Genomic DNA, 24,087 nt, shown 5'->3' with positions numbered 1-24,087 from the left:
TGTAAACTCTTGGTGGGAATGTAAACAACTACCCTGATGAAGGAAAACAGTTTGGAGGTTCCTCAGAAAAGTAAAAATGGGGAGTTCCCGTCATGGCACGGTGGTTAACGAATCCGACTAGGAACCATGAGGTTGCAGGTTCGGTCCCTGCCCTTGCTCAGTGGGTTAACGATCCGGCGTTGCCGTGAGCTGTGGTGTAGGTCGCAGACGCGGCTCGGATCCCGCGTTGCTGTGGCTCTGGCGTAGGCCGGTGGCTACAGCTCCGATTCAACCCCTAGCCTGGGAACCTCCATATGCCGCGGGAGCGGCCCAAGAAATAGCAACAACAACAACAACAACAACAAGAAAAAGACAAAAAAAGACAAAAAAAAAAAAAAAAAAAGAAAAGTAGAAATGGGACCACCATGTGGTCCAGCAGTTCCACTCCTGAGTGTATATTCACAGAAGGCGAAAACATGAATTCAGAAAGACACATGCACCCCTATGGCCATAGCAGTATTATTTGCAACAGCCAAGACGTGGAGACAACCTAAATGTCCATCCGCAGGTGAATGGATGAGGACGATGTGGTACATAGACACAATGGAAAATTACTCAGCCACAAAAAAGGAACTTTTGCCATTTGCAGCACCAAGGATGCACCCAGAGGGTGCCCTACTCACTGAAGTCGTATGGAGAAAGACAAATACTGTATGGTATCACTAATATGCGGAATCTAAAAAATAAGACAAATGAATACATATAGCAAAGCAGAAACAGACGCAGAGCGAGAAGAAACTAGGGGTTACCAGTGGGATGAGGGATTGGGGGAGGGGCAAGGTATGAGCTATGAGATAAAAAAAGAAATTAGCCACAAGGACATATTGTATAGCACAGGGAATAGACCAGTATTTTATAATAACTTTAAATGGAGTATAATCTACAAAATACAGAATTACTATATTATACACCTGAAGCTAATATTATCAGTCAACTATAATTTTAAAAAGTGCATATAAATACTGCTGTATATGAGCAATCTAGAAATGTAAGGGGTAAGACAAAGTAGGTTTATTTCCTCTCTATTATAGCAATATTCTGCCCTAAAATATTTTGCTCTTGATTGAAAAACCTGTAGGAAGGTAGCTGTTGTGGCGTGCCTTATGGTATAGGTCACGGATGTAGCCAGGATCCGGCATTGCCCTGGCTGTGGCGTAGGCTGGTAGCTGCACCTCCCGTTTGACCTCTTGCCTGGGAATTTTCATATGCTGCAGGCATGGCCCTAAAAAAACCCAGGAAGAATAGATAGGTAACAGATAGATACATAGATTTGTGGCTGGCTTCTTTTGCACGTGCTACTTATGACTTAATCTGTGTCACTGCATGTAGTTGCAGTTTGTTTCTGTGGCTGTGAATTACCTCGACCAGTGAGGACCCAAGGTCTTTTAGTGTTGGCGGGCGTTTGTCTTATTTCTAACTTGTGGCTGAATGAGCGGTCTAGCGCATGCCTTTTGCTAGCTCTGCAAACATTTCTGTGGTTGGTTCATACTGGATGATGTCAGGTTCGGGACCCTAATAGCAATTGTTTGGATGGCATGTCTATGGAAAACGGTTTTAGGCTCCTTGGCAGGTTATTCTTTTGACTTTAACTAAACGTGTAAATTGATTTCGTCTTTCCAGTGTCACATCTCTAAATCCGCGTGTGTTCTGAGCGGTCTCGCTTTTCTGCGTGTCCCATTCACCATGCTCCTTCCCTGCCCTAAAGAACCACATTCAGGATGTAGCTGCAACAGGTGCCCCTGGTTGTCTTTATTGTCGGTCAGTAAGTGAGCATAATGGGTGTTAGAAATGGGCTTCTCCTGGAAAAGTTGTAGCTTATTAATATGCCAAATGGGTTTTAGAGATGCTCTTTACCAGTGAAATTCATTGTGTTTAAGATATAAAGGTTGGTTATAAAACTTTAGAGATAAATACATAATTGCATGCATATGCTAGGAAAATGTTGAGAATCAAGTAGCCTTGGAGTGGAGCTTTGGACTGGATTTCTGCGTGCTCCCATGTTCAACCTCTGATTTGGAAGGTAACTGGTGCTTGACTCTGAAAGGACAGCTAACAGAGTCCTACTCTGAGGGTGTGGTCACTGGGTGATGCTTGTTAAGAGAATATCATTGCCTTGGATGAAGCTTTTGTGAAGGGTGCTGTGGTCTTCACATCATTTGCAGAACTGGGGAATGGACTATTTTTTTCCTATTTTGTAATGAAAATCTCCATGTGTGATGGATTTTGATCTGAGACTAGTTTTAAGGGATGCCTGCCACACTTATCTGTCCTAATTATTGCTGGCGAGGAGTTTTTACCAGAAAGAATCTTCTTGCTCCTATTGCCAACAATGCCTTTTGTAGCTCCTTGGCCTGGAGCTAGTGTTTTTTTTTTCAAATCTTTAATTTAAATTTCTGTCTCCTTAGTGCAGTCGTCTGAATGACACTAAGATGTTCAACTCAAAAGTGCATATAACTACATAATTTCAAACACTTATTAATTTGCTGTTTTTCTTTTGTTTTTTGTTATTATTTTTTAATAGTTATTTCCCCAATACATTTTTTTTTACTGTACAGCATGGTGAGCCAGTTACACATGCATGTACACATTATATTTCTCACATTATCCTGCTCCGTCATAAGTGACTAGACAGAGTTCCCAGTGCTACACAGCAGGATCTCATTGCCCATCCATTCCAGAAGCAATAGTTTGCATCCCCTAACCCCAAGCTCCCCATCCATCCCACTTCCTCCTCCTCCCCCTTGGCAACCACACATCTATTCTCCAAGTCCATGATTTTCTTTTCTGTGGAAAGGTTCAGTTGTGCTGTATATTAGATTCCAGATATGAGTGATATCATATGGTATTTGTCTTTCTCTTTCTGACATACTTAGTATGAGAGTCTCTAGTTCCATCCATGTTGCTGCAAATGGCATTATTTTGTTCTTTTTATGGCTGAGTCGTATTCCATTGTGTATATGTACCACATCTTCCTAATCCAGTCGTCTTTCAATGGACACTTGGGTTGTTTCCATGTCTTGGCTATTGTGAATAGAGCTGCAGTGAACATGTGGGTGCATGTGTCTTTTTTAAGGAAAGTTTTGTCTGGATATATGCCCAAGAGTGGGATTGCTGGGTCATATGGTCATTCTATGTATAGTTTTATGAGGTACCTCCATACTGTTCTCCACAGTGGCTGTACCAGCTGGCATTCCCACCAGCAGTGCAGGAGGGTTCCCTTTTCTCCACAGCCCCTCCGGCGTTTGTTATTTGTGGACTTATTACTGATGGCCATTCTGACTGGTGTGAGGTGGTATCTCGTGGTAGTTTTGATTTGCATTTCTCTAGTAATCAGTGATGTTGAGCATTTTTTCCTGTGCTAGTTGGCCATCTGGAGCTAGTTTTATCTTTAATGCTATAATCCTGGCTTGTGAGTGTTGGAATCAATCATGTACTTGTAATCTGTAAATTTAGTCCTGGTTCTGAATTAATTCTCATTTCTAATTAGATTCTCATTGCAATTGCCATCTTAGTCTTTCATGGTTTAATTAAGTAGACTTTAATATAACATATTTTAGTCTATCATTTCTAAAAATTAGCTTCTGTGATGTGTTAAAAATTAAATAATTACTGTCGAGTTGCTGCAAAATTCATTGTTACCATTTTAATAGAACCACACAAGACAGGGAAAAGTTACTGAGTCTTAAAGGGCTTCTTAAAAATTTCTGTATGAGATCCATCAGTGCTGACATCTTAATTTTGTTCTACTCTTCAGCGGATGCATTTATTTTTATGTAATTATGAGCTGTCGAAGGTCCTTTTCTATAACAACAGATTTTATTTGCTTCACTGAACTTAATGAAATCCATGTGCATGAGTGAATCTCACAGACATATTTAATTTCAGTACCTGAAATTCTTCTTTCTAATGGTGTCTAATATTTTAAAACAAGAGGCTATTGAAGAAGGCAAATCATGGAATCCTAAGAAACAAGTTCAAAGATGCTAAAGAAGATACTTAGCCGATTTTGAGGCCCTCGCCTGGTTGTGCTGCTGCATTATGTCAGTCGCTTGGGTAACTGATTCAGCCTTAACGTTTCCAGAGACAATTCTCTCATTGTCCTTGGAAGTACAGTCTGTGGTCAGAAAGCCTTTGCTTTGAACAAAGAGCTTGGTTTTGGCCCCTCCATCGCCCTCGAGGGAGCGTGTAGCTCATTCCGGGTTTTCCATGAGGCAGACACTTGCATTCAGCAGTCTGTGGGTTGGAGACCAATCTCAAGATTTGGGGTCCTGAGCAAGAGAGACCTCCGGCCCTTCTGTCACCTCCTGGCAACCACCTTCTTTCTCTTTCCCCGCCTCTGTGCTTCCCTGTCCCGGGTCTCCCTCTGCCCAGGAGGCCAGATGCGCCTCCCGCTCCTGCTGCGCGCGTGGCGCCTGCTTTCTTCCCAACCGGGGCTCCCGGTGGGACACGGGAGGGGTCGCGCCTTAGCTGGCCTTCTCGGGACAATGCATGATCTTAGCATGGGCCATCTTACTCCAAGTTTGAAAGGGAAACTGAGATAGTATGTGTTCCTTTTACAGTTACTTTACGGCCGGCCTTTATATCATCGTCGCATTTTCACCGAGTCGCCTAGATGAAGCAGCGTTAACCTTAGCAGAAGTGTGACTTTTTTAGACTAATATTTATTTCTGTGCCAGTCAACACAATCCTCTCCTCTCCCTCCCCTTCTCTTTCCTCCCTTCCTGTGCCCCCTCCCTGCTCCCTTCCAGCAGTAACGTCATATTGACCGGCCATTGACCCGTGGTCACTTTATAGATGGACGGTGGCCACTAGTGCTTAGGCTGTCACTTTGGATGGTTTGTTTTGGCTGTGTTCTATCACTGGCTACATGATGCTACAGCTATGACGCCTCTTATTTCTGTCTTGTTTAGACTTTCTTCTAGATCTAATAAGAACCCTGATTTGTAACCCTCTGTTGTGTTTCTCGTCACCTCTTTCGAGCTTGAGGTAAAAGCACTGAACTCAGACAGCAAAGGCTTGGGTTTCAGGCTGGCTCGGCCATTGCAGTGTCGGGTCCTGCCCCATGCTGGGCTTTGGTGCCCAGGCAGGGGTGAACCAGGTAAGGATTCTTGATCTGGGATCTAAGAGGTGGACTTCATTTGTCTTTGAGATTCCTAAAATTGGAAGCAGAATTTTGTGTGCGTGTGCATTTGTTTTGACGGTGTCTGTCACCCTTATAAGGTTCTTAAAAAAGTTTCCTGCATGAAACAGCCTCGTCGTCCCGGGGTCAGATTCTCCTTCAGATATCTTTGTGTTCTAATACTCAATTTCAAAAGAAAAGTGTTTAAGTCTTTGCAGCCTCTGGACTGTGCTAGAAATTTCGGAAGTCACAAGGCTTAGCACATTGGAACAGACGTCAGAAGCCCTAAAATATGTTAGGAAAGTGTAAAAATGTTATTAAGGACGCTCACTCAGAAACCGGCCCGAAACGTGGTGGCAAAGACGTAGCTGTCTTGTTTCTTCCTGCCACTGTGGTCTGGGTCGATGGCAGGTCTGCATATCTGCAAATTTATGACATAAATTAACTCGAATTAGAAGTCACACGGTGTCTTGGCTCTGGGGTTTCAAGCTGTCACGTTCTGCCGCATGTCACATGTAAATTCAGGGAACCTAAAACTGCTTCGCCATGAATAGGCATGAACAGATTTCGAGAATAACATCATAATTTCACCTTAAAACGCTAGTCTCAAAGGGTCATTAACTTTAATGATGAGAAAACTCTGAGTTTATGATGAGAAAACGGAATTTGTTTAAACTCCTGAATTGTGCTTTAACATGTTACCCTTTAGCTCCTTGTTGGTTTTGAGGAAAAAAAAAAAAAATGTTTGAAATGGGTCCGGATAAGCTGTAACAGAATAATAAAGAATTTTCGGATGGAAGAACATAGATATTTTAGAGTTGTATGTCACTTCTCGGCTTCAACTTCAGAGATTTAAAACATTTTTCCTTCGTAAACTTTTATGAACATTTAAGCCTTGCTTTTATATGTTCAATGAAATAAAATTAGGTAACGTGTTAAGCGGTGCCTACTACCTATCAAAAACTGTGCCAGCCGGGGGAGGAAAGAGAAAGACGTGGGCATTTCCTAACGCCGAGGAATCCCAGCAGCTCCCTTTGGAGCGTGAGGAAGGGCGGTGCCGCCAGATGGCCCTTGAGGGATTTCGAAGAGAGTGTTGTTGGGAGCTCATGCACTGAGAAGAAGTAGAGTAAGAAGCATATTGAGGGTGATTAGATACAGTTGTCGCGTATGTTAGATTTGGAGTAGATCGTGTTTTCAAGGTAATTCCGTGCTGTTGGGGGGACCGTGGCTGTGAAACAAGTTGGAATTCCTCGGCCGAGTCCTGCTGGGTGAGGCACGGGCATGGTACCGACGTTCTGACACCTGACGTTGGACCTCACACCTTTCTCTTTAGTAGGAGTCGTTAGAGGCAGGGCCCTTGCAGCGGTGAGGGCACAGTCTTAGTGGCACCGGCCGCTGGCACCGCCGGTGGTTGGGCCCCCCCCCCCACCCCGATGCCAGTTCCTCTGAGTCGCGCCAGTCCACCAGGCTCTCAGGGCATGAGGGTCCAGTCCCTTCGTTTCCAGGTTTGCCCTCTGCATTTAGTAAAGCACATGAAACAATGCTCAGCATCACTGATGGACAAATAGGCGTTCAGACTACAAGAAGACACTGCCTCTTACCCATTTCCACGGCCCCTGTCCCGACCAGACCAGACCAGGCCAGGCCAGACCAGACCAACAGCAGCCTGGATGAGGACGTGGGAGGCCCGGAAGCTCTGTGCCTCTGTCCCAGCCCAGGACAAGGCCGCGCCCCACTTCCTCCGTGTTGAGCCCCCGGAGCACACGTCGCTCACTTGACCCCCGTTTCCTGAGGGGGCCATGTCCCCAACGAGGAAAAGCCCCGTCCGAGGACAGTGACTTTCCCAGGAAAGTGGCGGCTGATGTGCTCCACGTCCCTGCGTTGCTCTGGGTCGTGGGAGGCCGCAGAGTCTCACGTGTGCCACGAGTTTGGATGGCACCCACCCGTGGGGGGTTCAGCGCTCTGCTGGCGTGTGGACGCCCCCCACCTCGGCACGTGCCCTCTTCTCCTCCCCGCACACGCGGCCGCAGCTCCCGGTGCTGCCGGGGCCCACGAGCCCTGCCCGCGATAGAACTAGGCGTCCCGGCCTCGCACGGCGCCTGTGGTTGTGAGGAAGGCGCCTTCCCTCCGCCGTAGGAGTGTGTTCTTTGCTCTTGCAGAGCCTTGTTGAGTGCAGCACGTGTCTCTGTCTCCCTCCTGCGATCGACAGCCTGCGCCTGACTGTTGTCTCTTAGGAGCAGAGCACGTGTGACCATTTCTGTGTCATTCCTGCAGGGACACCCGCTCTCACTTCCCCCGGGTGAACTCCTGGACGTCGAGTTGCTCGTCGTGGGGCAGCGCGTGTTTAGTTTTGCGAGACCCCGCCTTGCGTCTTCCTTCCCGAGAGGGTCACCATGGTCTATGTGCACCCGGAGCGCGCCCACCTTCTGCCCGCCCTCCTCCCGACCGCATTCTCCCGGGCGTGTGCATCTCCTTACACTTTGGTTTGCGTTTCTCTGATGACCGATTTGGCTCCGATCCGTTTCATGTGCGCTGGTTCTCTGGGAAGTTCCATTCGTTCACATCTTTTGCACGTATTTTCTCAGAGTGCCTCTTATTATGGAGTTGAAGGCGGTCTTCCGTACAGCCGGTCCGTGTCAGATAAGTAAGTATTTCCTTTCAATATATAGCTTTCTTATTCATTTTTATCAGCATCTGGGAATTCGTGGGTAGAGTTTTGCATTTCTATAGTCTTATGGATTCTGTCCCTCGTGGCTTTGAATTTCTGTGTCCTGCCAAGTAAACGTTTTCCTACCTCTAGATTGCGAGGCTGTTCTGTTACGCTTTCCTCCAGAAGCCTTGCGGTTGTAGCACTCGAGTGCTGGTCTGTAGTCCTTGCCGAGGTGTGTTTGGCTGGAGGTGGGTGTTACGGTGCGTCTTCCCACGCAGATATTCAGTTGTTCCCGTGCTTCCCGTTAGAAAAGTTCTCCTCTCTGTCACGTTGCTTTGCTGACTTTGTTGGTGAGGAAACATCTGTACAGATGCGGGTTTATTTCTGGAGGGTTTATTTTCTGTCTCGTTTGTCCGTCTTCCTGCCAGTATCACAATATTCTGATTCTTACAGCTTTGTAGTAAGTCTTGAAATCAAGTGATACAAGTTGAAAGACTGCTTTGGATATGCCGATTTTCTACGTACTAGTTGGTTTCATCATGATTTTATTTTTTTTCATCATAAGTTTAGAATCAGCTTCCTAATTTCTAAGGAAGAAAAACGAAAGCTTCCTGCAGAGATCATTGTGGGCAGTTGTTTCCAATGTAATTAAGTTATAAAATTCGATGTATTAAAGTTTTAAAACAATCAAGATACTAACAAGTGGAACCTGACAAACTACAATTTTTTTTTCAGCTGCACCCATGACATACAGAAATTCCCAGGCCAGGGATCAAATCTGAGCCACAGCTGTGACCTACACCACAGCAGTGGCAATGCCAGATCCTTAGCCCACTGTGCTGGGCCGGGGGATCAAACCCATGCCTCTGCCATAAACCACTGAAACCCAGTGGGAACTCCCTAATTGTAATTTAAATGATAAAGCAAAGCACCATTAATAGTCAGAAAAGGTGAAGAAGAAAAAATGAAGGTATATCCAACTGGATATTTAGGCTTATTCAAAACATATAGGCTTAACTTATTTATTAAGTTGTTAAAATAGAGAGGCTATCAATAGACCCTAAACGTAAGGAAAGTTATTATATGACAGAGGACCTTACAAATAGCTAAAGAAACCTAGAGTCTTTAAGAAACCCTGCTGGGTCAATTGGCTTGTTACGTGAAAACAAGTTAACTATTTTTTCCTCAAATTATGTACTATAGTATGTATCAAATGGTTTGACCCAAATGTAGATACTAGCGTTTAAAGCATTTGGAGGAACAGCAGCATATGACTTTAGGAGAGCACAGATTTTCTTTAAAAAGTCACAAAAATCATGAAAAGTTCGTGAGACAATGGCAGTAAATTTGACTACATGAACACTGCACACGCCTGAGTCGAGAGACACTGTTGAGGGTGAAAAGTCCAGCCACACACTGGGAAGTGACGCTGTGACGCAGAAACCACAAAAATTATCCGTGTGCGCGTGATGGGTCATTCCTATAAAACGGACCGAAGGCATCACGAAAAGGCAGACAGCACCACGGATAAGCGGGCAGCGCAGGTGGTGGCGGACGGTCTTCAAAGGCCCCCTTCCTTCCTCTCTCGCTGTGTGTGTGCGGCTCTGCTCGCCTGGAGTGGCTCTGATTCTCCTCTCCCCGAATCAAGGCCGGTTTTATGAATTACCCGGTCCCATAGAGTGTGGCAGAAGTCATGGGGCATTAGCAGTCGGCAGCAAAGGAATTCTGAAAGGCCAACCTCCGTAACTGTCAGGGAACCGAAAACGGAGTATCTGAGGCATCGTCTCACACATCGGAGGGCGCACTCAGCAAGCTTGACAACGTCGCCTGCTGGGGAGGGCGCTGGTCACTGCTGGGGGCGGGGGGCAGCAAGAGTCCGTCCGGACTCGCTTGAGAGCAGTTGTGCAGGATCTAGACCCCTTGAGGATGGGTGTCGCCCAAATTCTGTGCGCAGGCCCGAGAGTAGTTTTCCGCCGCGCGTGGAGCCCTGTAGGGCTTGTCCCTTAAAGGAAGAGGGCGGGGATCCGCTGCTGCTCGTTGGGAGGCGGAACATCCGTGACGTGTTTGCGCAAATGAGAGAAGCCCGCCGGCCGTCGCTCCGTGGCGTGGACTCATTGCAGCGCCCACGGGTTGTGGGCGCAGCTCGACGTTGTCTTCCTTCTTTCGCTTTAGGTCTCAGGACACCTCTGTGAACCCCGCGGTTGCCGCTGCCGCCAGCAGCCTTCCCATTTGGTGGAAAAGCCAGCTCTTCCCCAAGACGTTCAGCCGGGAGACGGGGCGCTGCGCTTCCCCGCAGGTGTCCCCGCAGGTGTCCCCGCAGGTTGCTCTCGCCGGATGGTTGAAGGCGGTGCCTGTCCTTCCCTCCCGACCGAGAGCCTCTGAGCTCAGAGCCGTGTCTGAGGCTCCGCGAGTAAGAACAGGCACAGAGGTGTCCGGGGTGGGGGCAGCGTTGTCCCACTGGAGGAGAGAAGCCGTTTGTTGTAGAAACCCCTGAAATGTTGTACATAACTCTGCGCGCTTGGGAGGAAAACACCTTAGATTTTCTCCTTCTAAAGGCATAGTATCGGCTGGTGTGTGGCGGACACAGATCAGCAGACTTAATACAGTATCAGTAGACTTAGTAACAGTGGTAACATCCAGGCTTGTTGTAAGGAGTCAGTGGAGCGGTGTCTTTCTAAAGTGCCTGGTGCATGCCAGGGGCTCCATCAGTGTTCTCGTCTTTCATCTAAAATTTCTAACTCTTTGCAGAACTGTGGTTCATGCTGACACCCTGATAAACCAGGAGCTTTCATAGGAAAGCCCTTGAGTCTGCGTTTATGAATTTGTATGTGCTGATTTCTGCGTGTTCTAAGTGCTCAAGCAAAGAAACAAACAATGATCACGGAGTTAGAGTAGCTGTGGAGAGTCAGCAGCCACGATGTCCAGAAACCAGTACGCGTTGATCATTAAGGAGAGGAGAGGGAGGCCACTTGCTGGCCAAACCCAAATAAGTTCCAGGAAGAGTTGCAGTTCCCATCGGCGGGATGCCCTTGAGAAGAGTCGTGAATGTCTGTCACCTTGTGGGACAGTCTTTGCTCCTGTTTAAGATGACGGACAACAGCCTTGAATAAAACAAAGACCTCGAAGCTTAGTGCCGACAGCTGCCCGTAAATATGTGAAACCTGTGTCACGTCGTGTCAGCACCGGGGGAGCTGGCGATGGTGCCTCGGTGGCAAGTACAGCGGGGAAGGGGGCGTGATGAGCAGGTGAGCGCCAGGGGCTGAGGCTGTAGAACAGGCAGGGAGGGCTCTCGGAGAAGCGGAGTTTCAGAGAAGACCTGAGAGCTGGGTGGGAGGGAGGGAAAGAGTCTTCTGAAGAGAGACTAGCAAGTGCATGAACACCTGTTTCTTCCGAAACAAAAAGAGGCCGGTCAGTAGCTGCGAGGAGAGTGGAGGCAGGACGGCTACCCGGGCACCGCTCTCCTGACACGGAGAAGATGCTGGCTTATTTGCTGAGTGAGACGGGAAACCACTGAATGATACCCATTATGCCCTGGGTCGTGTCCCCCCTCAGATCCATACATTGAAGCCCTGACTCCCGATGTAACTGTATTTAAAGATTTGACCTCTCAAGAGGTGATTAAAGTTAAGTGAGGTCATTAGGGTGGGGCCCTGAGCCAGGCTCACTGGTGTCCTTATAGGAAGAAGGGATCAGGACGTGTGACAGACTGAGACACGAGGGGCGTGAGGGAAAGGGGAGAAGACCCCGTGAGCATGTGGCGGGAAGGAGTTCCCCCTGCAAGGCCAGGAGAGAGGCTGTGGGAGACGTCAGACCTGCAGACACCTTGAACTTGGACGTCCAGGCTTCCTGTCTGAAAAACGTCAGCATCTGTTGTCTGTGCCATTCTCTGAATAGATGGCAGTGATGTGACCGGTCCATGGTGATAGTCCCCAGTGGGAAGGCGACCGCAGCCTGGGCAGGAGCGCGGGTCAGCGTGGAGCACGGATTACTGAGTCATCACGTTTGGTGATGGGCTGGGTGTGAGGTGAGAGAGGAAGAGCCACGTTTGAGAGAACGTCACATTTTTGCTCCAAACAGATGATAAATGCTGGTCCTTGGACTGACGTGGAGGAGACGACGGGGACAGCAGGTGTGGGGGTGTGCTGGGAGTTTGGTTTGGGGCTTGCTAAATTTCGGTCCCCTGGAGGATGTCAATGCCGATGTGTCTCGTGAGCAGATAGATGTATGCGTCGGGGTTGAGGACGGAGGCTCCAGGCTGGAGAGGTGAAGATAGGTGTTAGGACGTAAGCCATGACGCTGCATCAGACCCTTACTTAGGGGACGGAGTGTGGTTGGGGAGAGAAGAGTCTGGAAGACTCAGTTCCTGGCCCCTCCGACATGTAGAGTTCGGGAGGTGAGGAGGAGGAGGACACGTGTGATGAGAAGGGGAAACCAGCGACACGGGAGGAGGGCGAGGGGAGAGCACGGGGCTGTGGGTGGTTAGAGTCGCAGAAACGTGGCTTCTCGGGAGCAAAGTGAGGCTGAAAGGCTGGTGACATGTTGGGACCAACTGGAGAACGGAAGAGCCTCAGGACCAGCCCGCGAAGAGAAGACCCCAGACATTGGGCCAAGAACCCGCTGGGGGAGAGACTGCGTCCCGGTGCCCCCCAGGCTGGCGGTGTGATGATGTCAGTTACTGGGGTGAAAGCAGGGCTCTGGGGGGGGTGCGTTTTCTCTGAGGCTATTTTTTGGGGGAAAGCCAACTGAAAGTCACAAATTTAGGTCTTAGAGCCTCCTTGTTCACAGGTGGGAGGTGGGTCCCTTTGATAAGATATGAAATGATACATACACGCATATATTCTGTGCCATCTGTCCCGCGGGTGTGCTGTTTGCCATCTGCTGTCCACACACGTGTCCGTCTGGCAGGCAGCCTGCGATGTGCATTTACCCGGGCTTTCTAGAATCGCCGTTGGCGTGGAATGCCTCCGGCCTGGCGCGCTGACCAGATGGAGGGAGAAGGGCCGCCAGCGTCTCCTAGGGCGTTGCCGTCACCCACACGCTACTGACCTGAAGGTTCTGGCTGGAAGGCGCTCCCATTTCCGGGCTTCAAGTCAAAACTCCTCTTCTTCTCCAGGCTCTCCCCTGGTCCGACCTCCATGTGCAACACCTTGGATTCCTCCAGCTCTTCCTGAGGGTCATTCTCTGAGCTGTTTATTAACGATTGCATCATGAGATTTCGTTCCTTTTTTTTTTTTTTTTTTGTCTTTTTTTTGCCATTTCTTGGGCTGCTCTTGCGGCATATGGAGGTTCCCAGGCTAGGGGTCTAATCAGAGCCGTGGCCACCAGCCTACGCCAGAGCCACAGCAACGTGGGATCCGAGCCGCATCTGCGACCTACACCACAGCTCACGGCAACGCCGGATCGTTAACCCACTGAGCAAGGGCAGGGATCGAACCTGCAACCTCATGGTTCCTAGTCGGATTCGTTAACCACTGCGCCACCACGGGAACTCCGAGATTTCGTTCTTAAATGGCTTCTTCGATAGACCACAATTTTTTTTTTCATCACTTTTTAGTGTATTGTTTCCTGTGATGTGTTTGCCTTCCTGGGCTGTACATTTGCTGGTAGCAGTCACCATGACTTTATTGTGTATTCTTAAAAGTATGGAGATAGGAGTTCCCGTTGGGGCTCAGGGGTTAATGAATCCGACGAGGAACCATGAGGTTGAGGGTTCAATCCCTGGCCTTGCTCAGTGGGTTAAGGATCCTGCGTTGCTGTGGCTGTGGTGTAGGTTGAAGACGTGGCTACAACTCTGATTAGACCCCTACCCTGGGAAAGACAAAAAAATATGGAGATAACAAATGGTTAAAGCAGTGATTAGGTAATTACCCTATGTGAAATGGAGAAACCTCTCTAAAATAAATGGTACAGACAATTCTTTAAGGAATAATTTGTTTCAGTTCTTTAAAAATCACTTTTTAAATAAAGCTTTTATTATTTATTTATTTATTTTGTCTTTTTGTCTTTTCTAGGGCCACACCCACAGCATATGGAGGTTCCCAGGCTAGGGATCTAGTCGGAGCTGTAGCCGCTGGTCTACACCAGAGCCACAGCAATTCGGGATCCTAGCCGTGTCTTCGACCTACACCACAGCTCACGGCAACACCGTGTCCTTAACCCACTGAGCGAGGCCAGGAATCAAACCTGCAACCTCATGGTTCCTAGTTAGATTGCTTAACCATTGAGCCATGACAGGAACTCCTAAAAATCATCTTTTAAAGACCAGTCATTTTCACATTCATATTAAATTAGACATATGTGTTATTGGAATGTTTTGTTGTGATTTTATGGAAGAAAATTGCACCAAAGGGGGGAGAACATTCTTCTGAACGAGTGGCAGCGAGGCATCCCTAGTATGGCTGCAGCGTCCTTTTCTGAAAAAGGAATCCAGGTCCAGAACAAGGTGAAAGGGAACAGGATGCCGTCCGGTGGCGTGAAATCGGGGTCAGCGTTTCGCATCATCTTTAAAGTTGTAATGTCAGTCATTTAAATTAGTTACACTCTTTCATGATTCTCAAAGTTCCTTAACAGTTCAAGGTCATTCCCAAGGCAAATTTTAGACATTTAAAACGTGCTTCCCTATTTTCACACGTTTTTCCCAGACATACGCAAATCTTGTCACTCTCTTATTAAAGACCGGCAATGAGAAGTGACATCGCAGCCTCAGATGCCCTCCTGAACTGTCCCTTTATTCATTCCGCAGTATTTACTGGGTGCCCACGTGGCTGGAGGGAAGGGGAACAAGCGGCAGACGGCTAAGGCCTCAGCCCCCGGCCCGTTCGCTCAGCCTGCGTTGAGCGGCAGCCCTCGGGGTGGCGTGGAGAGTCCAGCTGATTGATTAATCTGGGGGCTGCGTTGCAGGTTGTTGGCAATTCAGTTGCAGGTGCCTGTTCTCTGCTTTGGGGCTTCTCTGAAATACTCGGATCGTTCCCTTGTGCAGCACACGTGGCGCCGCAGCCTGCTGTCCGCTCCCCACTGACCTGAGGCTCTGTGCTGATTGTGGCCACTCCCCTGGTCACCAGGGTCTCATTAGAAGCTGGTGCCCACCAGTGTGTAAAAAATTATGGTTCCCAAATGGACGCACGCGTGAAGAAGGGTATAATTCTCTACACCCTGCAGTTTAAAAGCTGTCTGCTCTTTAGAATGTACTTAGCGGTTTATTTTTCTCTCTCTCATTTTAAAACTCTGTCATTTTTCTGAAGGAAGCATGTCTTTAACTGTGCTCATCAATTTCCAGATTTATCCATGATCTAACACGTCCTAACTTAACTTGCCGTTGAATGAATGTGTTTTTCTGTAGGAGTTCCTGTGTCTCCTTGCATGTGTTTTTGCTATTTGGAAAGTTTTTGTGTCATAAGTCCCTTGGACTCGAGGAGGTCCCCGATCTTATCTGGATTTGCATTATTTGTTTAATAAGACCAGATGTGCTCAGATAGTTTAAATATGTATTTCAGTACCAGATGTGCTTCTGTTAAATTACCAACTCAGGGTAATTCAGGTGCTGCTGTTGTATATTCACGTTCATTAAAATCTGTCTTGGAGTTCCCATCATGGTGCAGGGGAACCATGTGAGATTGCAGGTTCGATCCCTGGCCACGCTCAGCGGGTTAAGGATCTGATGCTGCCGTGAGCTGTGGTGTAGGTTGTAGATGTGGCTCAGATCTGGCGTTGCAGTGGCTGTGGCATAGGCCCGTGGCTACAGCTCCGATTAGAGCCCTAGCCTGGGAACCTCCATATGCTGCAGGTGCGGCCCTAAAAAGACAAAAGACAAAAAAAAAAAAAAAAAAGTTTCCGAGCAGGAGTATGGAGTCAAAGTGTGGAGTCCAAAAAGCGAGTTCCATTACCTCAAAGCAGGGTGGAGTGGGGGGGCTAAGACCGGGGTGGAGGGCACCAGGTAATTTTCCATCCTTGCAGCGTTTTGTTTGTGTCCTGGTGGCTTTGGATGGGTTGGTGAACAGGGGGCAGGAAGGGCAGTGTGACGTGAGAAAGGCGGGCAGGCGAGGGTCTGGCTTTTTGGATGGGAGCTGTCAAAGGCAAGTCAGGCTCCGAGCTGTCTCCAGATTGGGTGCTTCAGAGAGGAGCGTGGGCTCTACTCCTTGTTCGTGGTGGGCAGCGACGTTGTCTGCACGCTTCCCTGAACTGGGAGGCTCCGTGTGGCCAGCCCACCCCCACCGCATCCGTCACAGGGGAGAGACTCCTTCTCTGCAGGGCTGCATTCTCTTAACAGCACTTGACACCCAGGGAGTGTGTTTCCCCTTTCTTTTTTTAGATTCATGAGATGTCCTCCCTAAATTAGGTTAAGCATCCCTCTGGGCAGAAATAGCGTTTAGTTTATTGTTGCCAACACAAGACCGGGCATCGGGTCCTCAGGAAAGATGTTTTTGAATGAATAAACAGAGAAAAATACAGCAGCTGAGTTCCTCATCTGCCTGAGTCCAGGTGGTCAGGAAGCTTCGGTTGAAACATTCTGGCTTCATTCTCATAGGAACAGAGGCCCTGAATGTCATTGCAGAGGCTGAAGTTCAGAGTCAGACCGACCCACCATTCGTAAGGCACATGACCTTGGATGAGTTATTTAGCCTCTCCGGGCTTCCGAGCTGGTTAAAAGCTCTGCCGCTTTCCTTTAAATGGAGATAAAAATTGCCATATTTCTCTAAAGACAGCCTTCCCTTTGCCGCCTCGTGTTGTACGTTTTTCCAAACTGCCATACCAGGAGTAAAAATGTGAGTAGATCTGGGTACTTAAGTGGACCTTGAAAACAACGCTGGGACAACAGCAATTTCAGAAGGGATGTAATTGACCAATTGTGGACGCGGGGGAGGAAAATAGAGACCATTTCTTTCTCAGCATGACTCGAAGGCTCCGTCAAAACGTGCAGCTCTCATCGAGGAACAGGGAAGGCGCAGTCGGCGCTGTGGCCATCGGAGTCGCCGAGTTCTAATGTAATAGCGGCTGGAAAATCCGTAATAATAAAGACCCACTGAAACCCTTGCCTATCTGCATCTAGAGGCAGCTCTTCATCAAACGTAGGAAACGGAGTTGTGTTTCTCCGAGGAGACTTCCTCCCGTAGTAAAACGTAACCGTGGACGTCAAGTAGGAAATGCTGGCCTTTGAAACTTGGCCTTCGGACTTGGAGCTGTCCCTTCTTATCACACGGGACAGAAACATTTTCAGGCCCGTAGTGTTTCAAATCCCATTTGTATTCATAGTAGTCAGTCCTTGGACATTTTTAACAGGTACTTTCACTTCCAAAGAGAGGGCTTCCTGTTTGAAGGCCGTCACACGCTTTGTCAGTGTAGCTTCCGAAGAGATGTGAGACAAATCTGGAGAATCTTCTCATAGTTCTAGTTAGTTGTGTTGGAGTTAGCTCAGTTTTTCTCTTGCCTTTGCTTGTGTGATTATTGGGTGAAACAGAAGGAAATCGGGATTCATCTTAGCTTTGTATAAAATCCATGCAGAAAGAGCATCGTTTAGTGATACTGGCCAGGTTCCTTAATCAATGCTGGGCACTAAATCAGGTCCTTCTTTAAATTCACTGCAGTGCCAACTGAGCACACCACAGCTCCCCCAGGCTCCTCCAGGGAGCGACCAGGCAGGGCTAGGGTCTGTCTTCTGAGACATTTTAAAATGCTAGCTTAGTCTATGTTTTTTCATGGGCTCAGCTCTCAGGAGGTTTCCAAAGGATTTGATAAAATGATATTTTAAGGTATCTCTTATTCTAGGCTATGGTCTAGTCACGTTTGGGTGGTTCTACGTTGACTGCAAGGAAAATGCTAAACTCACAGGGCCCTTCAATCCGAGGTCACCCATCTTCCCGGTCTCACCGAAGCCGTCGCCCCGCGTTTTCTGTCCCTGTTAAAGTGAATCCACTGTGTGGCCCTCTTCCAGGCTTCTGAGCATCTGTCTTTTCTGCTTGGAAATCCCTTCCTCTGCCCTGTGACATCCTCGGGGAGCCACCTCCGGGACCTTCTTCTCCAAGGCTCCTGGTTCTCTTGCTCTGTCCTCCAGAGCCTGGGCCCTTCTTCCATCATGGCACCTGGAGCTTGCATTTTAATTACGTATGCTAATGTGCACAGTTGACGCATTGGAGACCGAAGCCATGCCTCGTTATGCCTCGATCCCTAGCAGCGTCACACCAGATAGGCATTTTATAGGTGCCTGATAAATGTCTCTTCAGTTCATTATGATCCCGAATGGGGAGTTCTCAAAGTTTTGCAAATGTACCTGCCGGCGGTGTTTTCTCTGTCCACATCTTCCAGAGTGCAATAAGCGCTTTCCAGGTCTCGGCCACTCTTCAGAGGTTTACCTGTGTTATGCCCAAGTACCATAGTAGGTGAGGGACTATGATTTTTCTAATACAGTCCTATCAGGTTTCTGAGATCATTGCATTTCTAAGTTCTTTTAAATGGCATCTCAAAATATCTCACTGCACTACCAAAGAAGTCTGAGCTTCACCAAATCATTCTCTGATCTGCGTGTGTGTGCTGTGGTGTATATCGTGATTATCAACCAAAGTAATTTCCTCCAGCCGAGACTATTGTGCCTTAGGTCACTTTTGCTTCATTTGTACATCATGCGCTCATTCCTTCACTTGTGCGAAAATACTTTCAATTTTCACATTGAAATAGGGACCTAGGAGTTCCTGTTGTGGCTCAGTGGAAACAAATCCGACTGGGAACCACGAGACTGTGGTTCCATCCCTGGCCTCGCTCAGTGGGTTAAGGATTCAGCATTGCCGTGGGCTGTGGTGTAGGTCACAGACATGGCTCCGATCCGGTGCTGCTGTGGCTCTGGTGCAGGTAGTTGCAATTAGACCCCTAGCCTGGGAACCCTCCATATGCCGCGGGAGCGGCCCTAGAAAAGGCAAAAAAGACAAAAAAAAAAAAAAAATCATTTCATAGGCACACAGCCACACTCCTTTTCAAGGGCACAATAGAAACGGTGGTGGAAAAAGGAAGAGCACGGAAATGGTTCGTAAACGTGTGTAAACTTGCTTTTCTCCCAGGTTCAGTTGCAGAACTTGTGTCTCATTAATCCTGGAAAGGAAATATGATCAGCACAGCCCGGGGCAGCTGGCTCAAAACTGTGGTGCTAGAGGCAGCTGAGGCTATTTTTCAAGGTAGAACCGTCACTTAACGTGTAATGTTACGTAATCACAGTAGTAAGCGCATACACACTGAAGAGAAAAGCTACGTGTTTCTGAAAACCAGGGGTAAAACTTACAATGTCCACAGGGTATGGCAACTTTACGAAGATTATACCATGAATAAGTGATTCGAGACAGGACAGTCAGGTTCTCCTTGAGGCTGAAATCCCAACGCCTGAAGGACGATCCACAGCCAGCCTGCCTCCGGAGTGATAATACAGTGTTTGAGTTTTTACGGTTGACCCTTTCCTCCACTTTGCCAAATTGTTGTGTTCAGAAGGACACCCATTTACTCTAAATTGATTTACTTACTCCTAGATCTTTTTCTGCCCTCCCGGGTTCTCACAGTTGGTGATTCCAGATAAAGGGAAATTTTGAAAATGGAAAAAGAGAGCTACTCTGTCCACTCAGCCCACTTCCTGTAAAGTCATCCGTGGACCTGCTCGGGGTGGCGGGGAGGTTGACACTGACTGTCCTTGGGGCAGAGGTGTTTGGTGCTGCCCAGGGTGAGGACACGCTGAGCTTTTCACTTCTTACAGAACCTTGGTAAATGGTGCCCAGGAATGACTGTGTAGTCGTGTTCTGAGGGGTAATAAATGCACGTCTCTTCTGCGGTAACATTTCCCCTCTGAACAGAGGAGCAAAGGACGGGGACCTTGGTCTTCTGTGTCTGTCTCTCCCAGTGTGAATCCGTCCGGGGTTAGGATGGTATCAGTCCTTTCTCCGTCTCTGACGCCTGGCACGGCGCCGCCCTTGAAATCGACACGCAGTGCGTCTTATTGAGTTAATGACGTGGACTGGGCGGTGATCTGTTTCACCTCCTGGCTGTTTCCCCATTCAGTGAATGGTGATGCCAGCCCGGTAGCCCCTCAAACAGAATGAACAAACAGGCAGACAGACAGCCAGGACCAGTGGCATCAAAACCCTGGCGTCATCCTGCTCCCTCACGGTTTCTCTCCCTCGCGTCCCATCCGCCAGCAGATCTAACTGGTTCCCCCCCCCCCCCCCCCATCGCTCCCCTCCAGCCCTCCTGATCCCGCACAGGTCCCTGTCCTCCTTGGCTGGGATTAGTAACAGCCTCCCGAACTGCTCTCTTCTGTCCTTCTCTCCCTTGGGTCTGTTCCCAACACAGCAGCCTGTATGATCCTTAAAATCCTCAGTCGAATCATGTCCTTCTTGTAACGACTCCTGCCTGTGGCTCCCCCCAAGTTCAGAGTGAAAGCCAGCATCGCAACAGGACTCTGCAACCCTGCGCCGCCTCACCCTACCTCGCTTCCCCGTCTGCTCTGCTGCAGCCGCACCGGCGACTTGCAGGTCCTTGTTTACTCCAGGCCTTTGCACCTGCCACACTCCTTCTGCCACATAAACTGTCGCTCTCTTCACTGAGGCCCTTGCTCCAGTGTCACCTTCTCGGGGAAGCCTTTCCCCGTGCTATCAAGTGCGCCGCCCCTCCAGCCTGCTTCCCTGCTTGTGTTTCTCTTTTGTCGCTTACTGCTGTCTAGGACCTTATATAATTACCTCATCTTATTGTGTGTGTTCCAAGGAACTTTCCTAGAGGCTCCACGAGGGCAGGGATTCTATTGTTTGCATAAAAATCCGCTTTGCTTCCTGTGTAGGTTTTATGTGTCAGGGAAGGTGTTTTCTGGCAGGATACAACCCACATCCTAACTGAGCAACTCCAGGAAAGCGAGAGAGAGCTCCCACCATTCTTCTGGATAAAAGGACAGAGATGACGTTCCAGTGGCTTGTCAGGCTTGAGGTGACAACCGGGGGCAGACTGGTCTCATCACAGTGCAGACCAGGGCTGAGTGGGGGTGAGCCGCGGTGCTGTTACACATCACGAAACCTACAAGCGTCCCGCTTAGTCCACGTCCAGTTCAAAGCTGATTTTAACTGATACGAACTTGTAGTCGATGCCCAGTAGCCTTTCATGCATTTCACAGAGGACCAGCGCCCCCACCATCATTCGTGTCTTCTTTGTGTAGCATCTGCTCAGACCTTTTGTTACTTAGCTGACTAAAATTGTGATTAAATTTAAATGATTTAAATTAAAATTTAAATTAGCTGACTCTTAGGATTCAGTTGTAAAATGCCTCTCCTTATCCTGGACAGAAGTGCCTTGTCAGATTATATACAGTGTTTCCTGTTGCTCCTGTAACAAATTACCACAAACCCAGAGGCAGACACAAAGTTCTGGAAATTGTTAAGTCTGAAACAGTCTCTTGCGGAGAATCCACATCCCTGCTCTTTCATCTGCTCAGTCCCCTGTGTTCTGTGGCCCATGGCTCCTTCCACTGCTTTTCACTGAAAGGTACTCCCTTTCGCGTGGTTTGAGACGAACACATCAGCGCCGTCGTGCCCATTTTTCTGTATTATTATGATTTCCACACCTCCAGATCCGGACCGGTAAGCGTTTTGGACATACTCTCATCAAAGCCGCTGTTTTGGCTTCAGATGCTGGCTTAGTGAGAAAGCAGAAAGTGAAAACTATCTTATACCCGCAGCCAGCTCACACTTTATCATTAAATGAAGCTGCTTTTGATGTTTGAAAGCAAAATATACTCTGCCATTTTAAAATGGTTTTTTTTTAAATTGGTCAAACAGATGCCAAAAGGTCTGAATATCACAAAGCATCTCAAAAGTATTGATACACTGTTTTTCACCTTCTTCTTCTTGTACATTTTTAAATTCTCTTACTTCAAACGCACATCCCTGGGCTGTAGGACATAGGAATTGAAGAAATTTTTTTTTTTTTTTTTTGGTCTTTTTGCTATTTCTTGGGCCATTCCCGCGGCATATGGAGGTTCCCAGGCTAGGGGTCAAATCGGAGCTGTAGCCACCGGCCTACACCAGAGCCACAGCAATGTGGGATCCGAGCCGCGTCTGCAACCTACACTACAGCTCACGGCAACGCCGGATCGTCAAGCCACTGAGCAAGGGCAGGGACCGAACCCGCAACCTCATGGTTCCTAGTCGGATTCGTTAACCACTGCGCCACGACGGGAACTCCGAGAAATATTTCTTGTTTCATCTGAGCTTATCAAAGTAAAAAGATGTCAAACATAATTTATAGATGGAGCAGTAATCTGATAAGGCTATAGATAGACAGAATGTGAAGCTACTTAATAATTTGACACTGAGATTTTCAAATTATGTTTTTCTTCACAACGTTTTAAATATAAAATGTTAAATTAAACCGTGCTACTTCTCCCTTTTCTGTTCTTTCCTGCTCATGACCAGTTTTGTTCCAGCTACCCCAATGTTTGTTTCAGAATATTTCATTTGAAATTCAAAAGAGTATTTGAACCCCTGCAATCAGTGAGTGTTGCTCAGGCCCCATGGACGCCCTCGGGAGATCCAGGCTGTGGGTGGAAGTCGCCTCTCACCCGTTTCATCCCGTGCCTGACTCTGGGCGAGGGGCTGTCCATCAGCCTCGGTGGGAGCAGTGTCCGCTCTTGCTCACACGCCCTTGGCTCCGTCACAGCCTGCATCCTTGAGCATCTCGTCTCCTGAAGGTGAAATGCCTGGAAGCCGTCTTCTCGCCCCTTACAACCTTTGTCGCCTTCGCATTGAATTCTGCTCCCGAACCCTAAGCCATTGCTAGTCTCTAAGCCATTTCCTCTTTCGTATTTAATCGATTTCTACTCCCTGAAAGCTGTTTTTCTCCATCTCCTACAAAATGAGACTAAAATTGGGGAATTCTCTTCTTTCCATGTCCCCTCCAGTCCTGAATCCTTGGCTACCTGCCCGGGCCTCACTCAGCAACTGAAGTTTCTGCCCATCAGTGACCACCTCACTGTTAGGTTTGATGGACATTTTCAGCCTTTCTCTGATGCCGTGGGAATAACCGTTCAAAATTACCACCTTAACATTAACAAGAAAAGCATGAGATGAAGGAGGAAGTAGTTTCAGAAGGATGCACCGTTTCCCCTGAGAAACAGCCCCCTGAATAGAGCACGTGCAGGGGTGGTAGCGACGTGCCCTTCGCTCTGGGTTGTGGGCACTAGGTGAACATTGAGTAGAGTCTGCCGCTCCTTCTCAGAGACGAGCAGCTGGAGGCTCTGACCCATGGAGCCCATTTCTCTCTGCGGGTCTTGAAAAGTCTTGAGCGCGACTGCCTCAGGCTTCTGAGGCAGAGGCACAGTCAAGTTCTGGGCAGGTGACCCAGCTTTTACAAGGAAGACAGGTTCCACGGACCCTAGTGGTTGGGGAAGGCTCTCAGAATTCCCCTCTTGACCCAGGCGTGATGCGTACCCCAGGGAGCTCTGGGGCCGGGCGATAGAAGTGTGGGGAAAACCGAGGCTTGGGCTGTGCTGCCTGGGCCGATGGCCTGCTTCTGCCACTGGCCCTGCTACTCAACGGTCTGTGCCTCGGTTTCCTGACCTGCAAGATGGACGGAAGAGCAGAGGGTTATTATTTGTGTTAAAAAGAGAAAGCTACACAAAGCCTTTCAAAGAAAGCTTGGTATCTAATAAGTACTCAAAAACTTCAGCTAGTGTCAGTATTAGAATGAAAATCAGAATTAGAATGACAATGAAAATAGCATTTAGTATTACTATTATTACTGGGATGGCTTTAACCCTAACAGTGAAAGCCCATGCTGATTACTGGAAGGGAGGTGTGGAAAGGAGATGCTGGCAATGGCAGGAAGATGGGGAAGGCTGGAGGAGATGACAGGTCTTTAGGCAGAGAGGACATGACAGGCATAGCAGGTCAGGGCGTGCCGGCCCTAAGTTACAGGTGGATGCTTTATAGACTCCACCTGTCTTCATCATCAAGAAGTGCCAATTACATTGAAATACAAAATCTCAAATCTAAACCCAGTATCTCTTGAGTGCTATTCATGCTCTGCTCTGTCAAGGAACCTACCAGCCAATGCTTGGAATAGAAAATTAATAGTTTCATGTAAAGGTGGACAAAAGGCCATTTCCATTCTACCTAGTTTCTAAAGGACCTGAGATTATGGGTAACCCTTTAAAAAATTATGTTCCCATAAATTCTACTGAGTTGTTAGTTTTGTATTATGTACAGCATTGTTTTTCATGCAAATATGAAAGCAAATTTCCCACTGAATAATGGGGTGAGAAGTGTTA

General features: G+C 48.0%; 1 long non-coding RNA gene across 1 annotated transcript in view; it reads left to right on the top strand.

Annotated features, from left to right (window-relative positions):
* The window catches only part of LOC110255792 (uncharacterized), a 111,073-nt gene that overhangs the window by 4,570 nt on the left and 82,416 nt on the right, over positions 1 to 24,087 (top strand). The window lies entirely within an intron of this gene.

Source organism: Sus scrofa, chromosome 11, assembly GCF_054392235.1.
Source record: "Sus scrofa isolate SSC_HxYL_T2T_F1_AM1 chromosome 11, Sscrofa_HxYL_maternal_Yorkshire_Landrace_v2.0, whole genome shotgun sequence".
Lineage (NCBI taxonomy): Eukaryota > Metazoa > Chordata > Mammalia > Artiodactyla > Suidae > Sus > Sus scrofa.
This window is presented reverse-complemented; position numbering and strand designations above follow the sequence as displayed.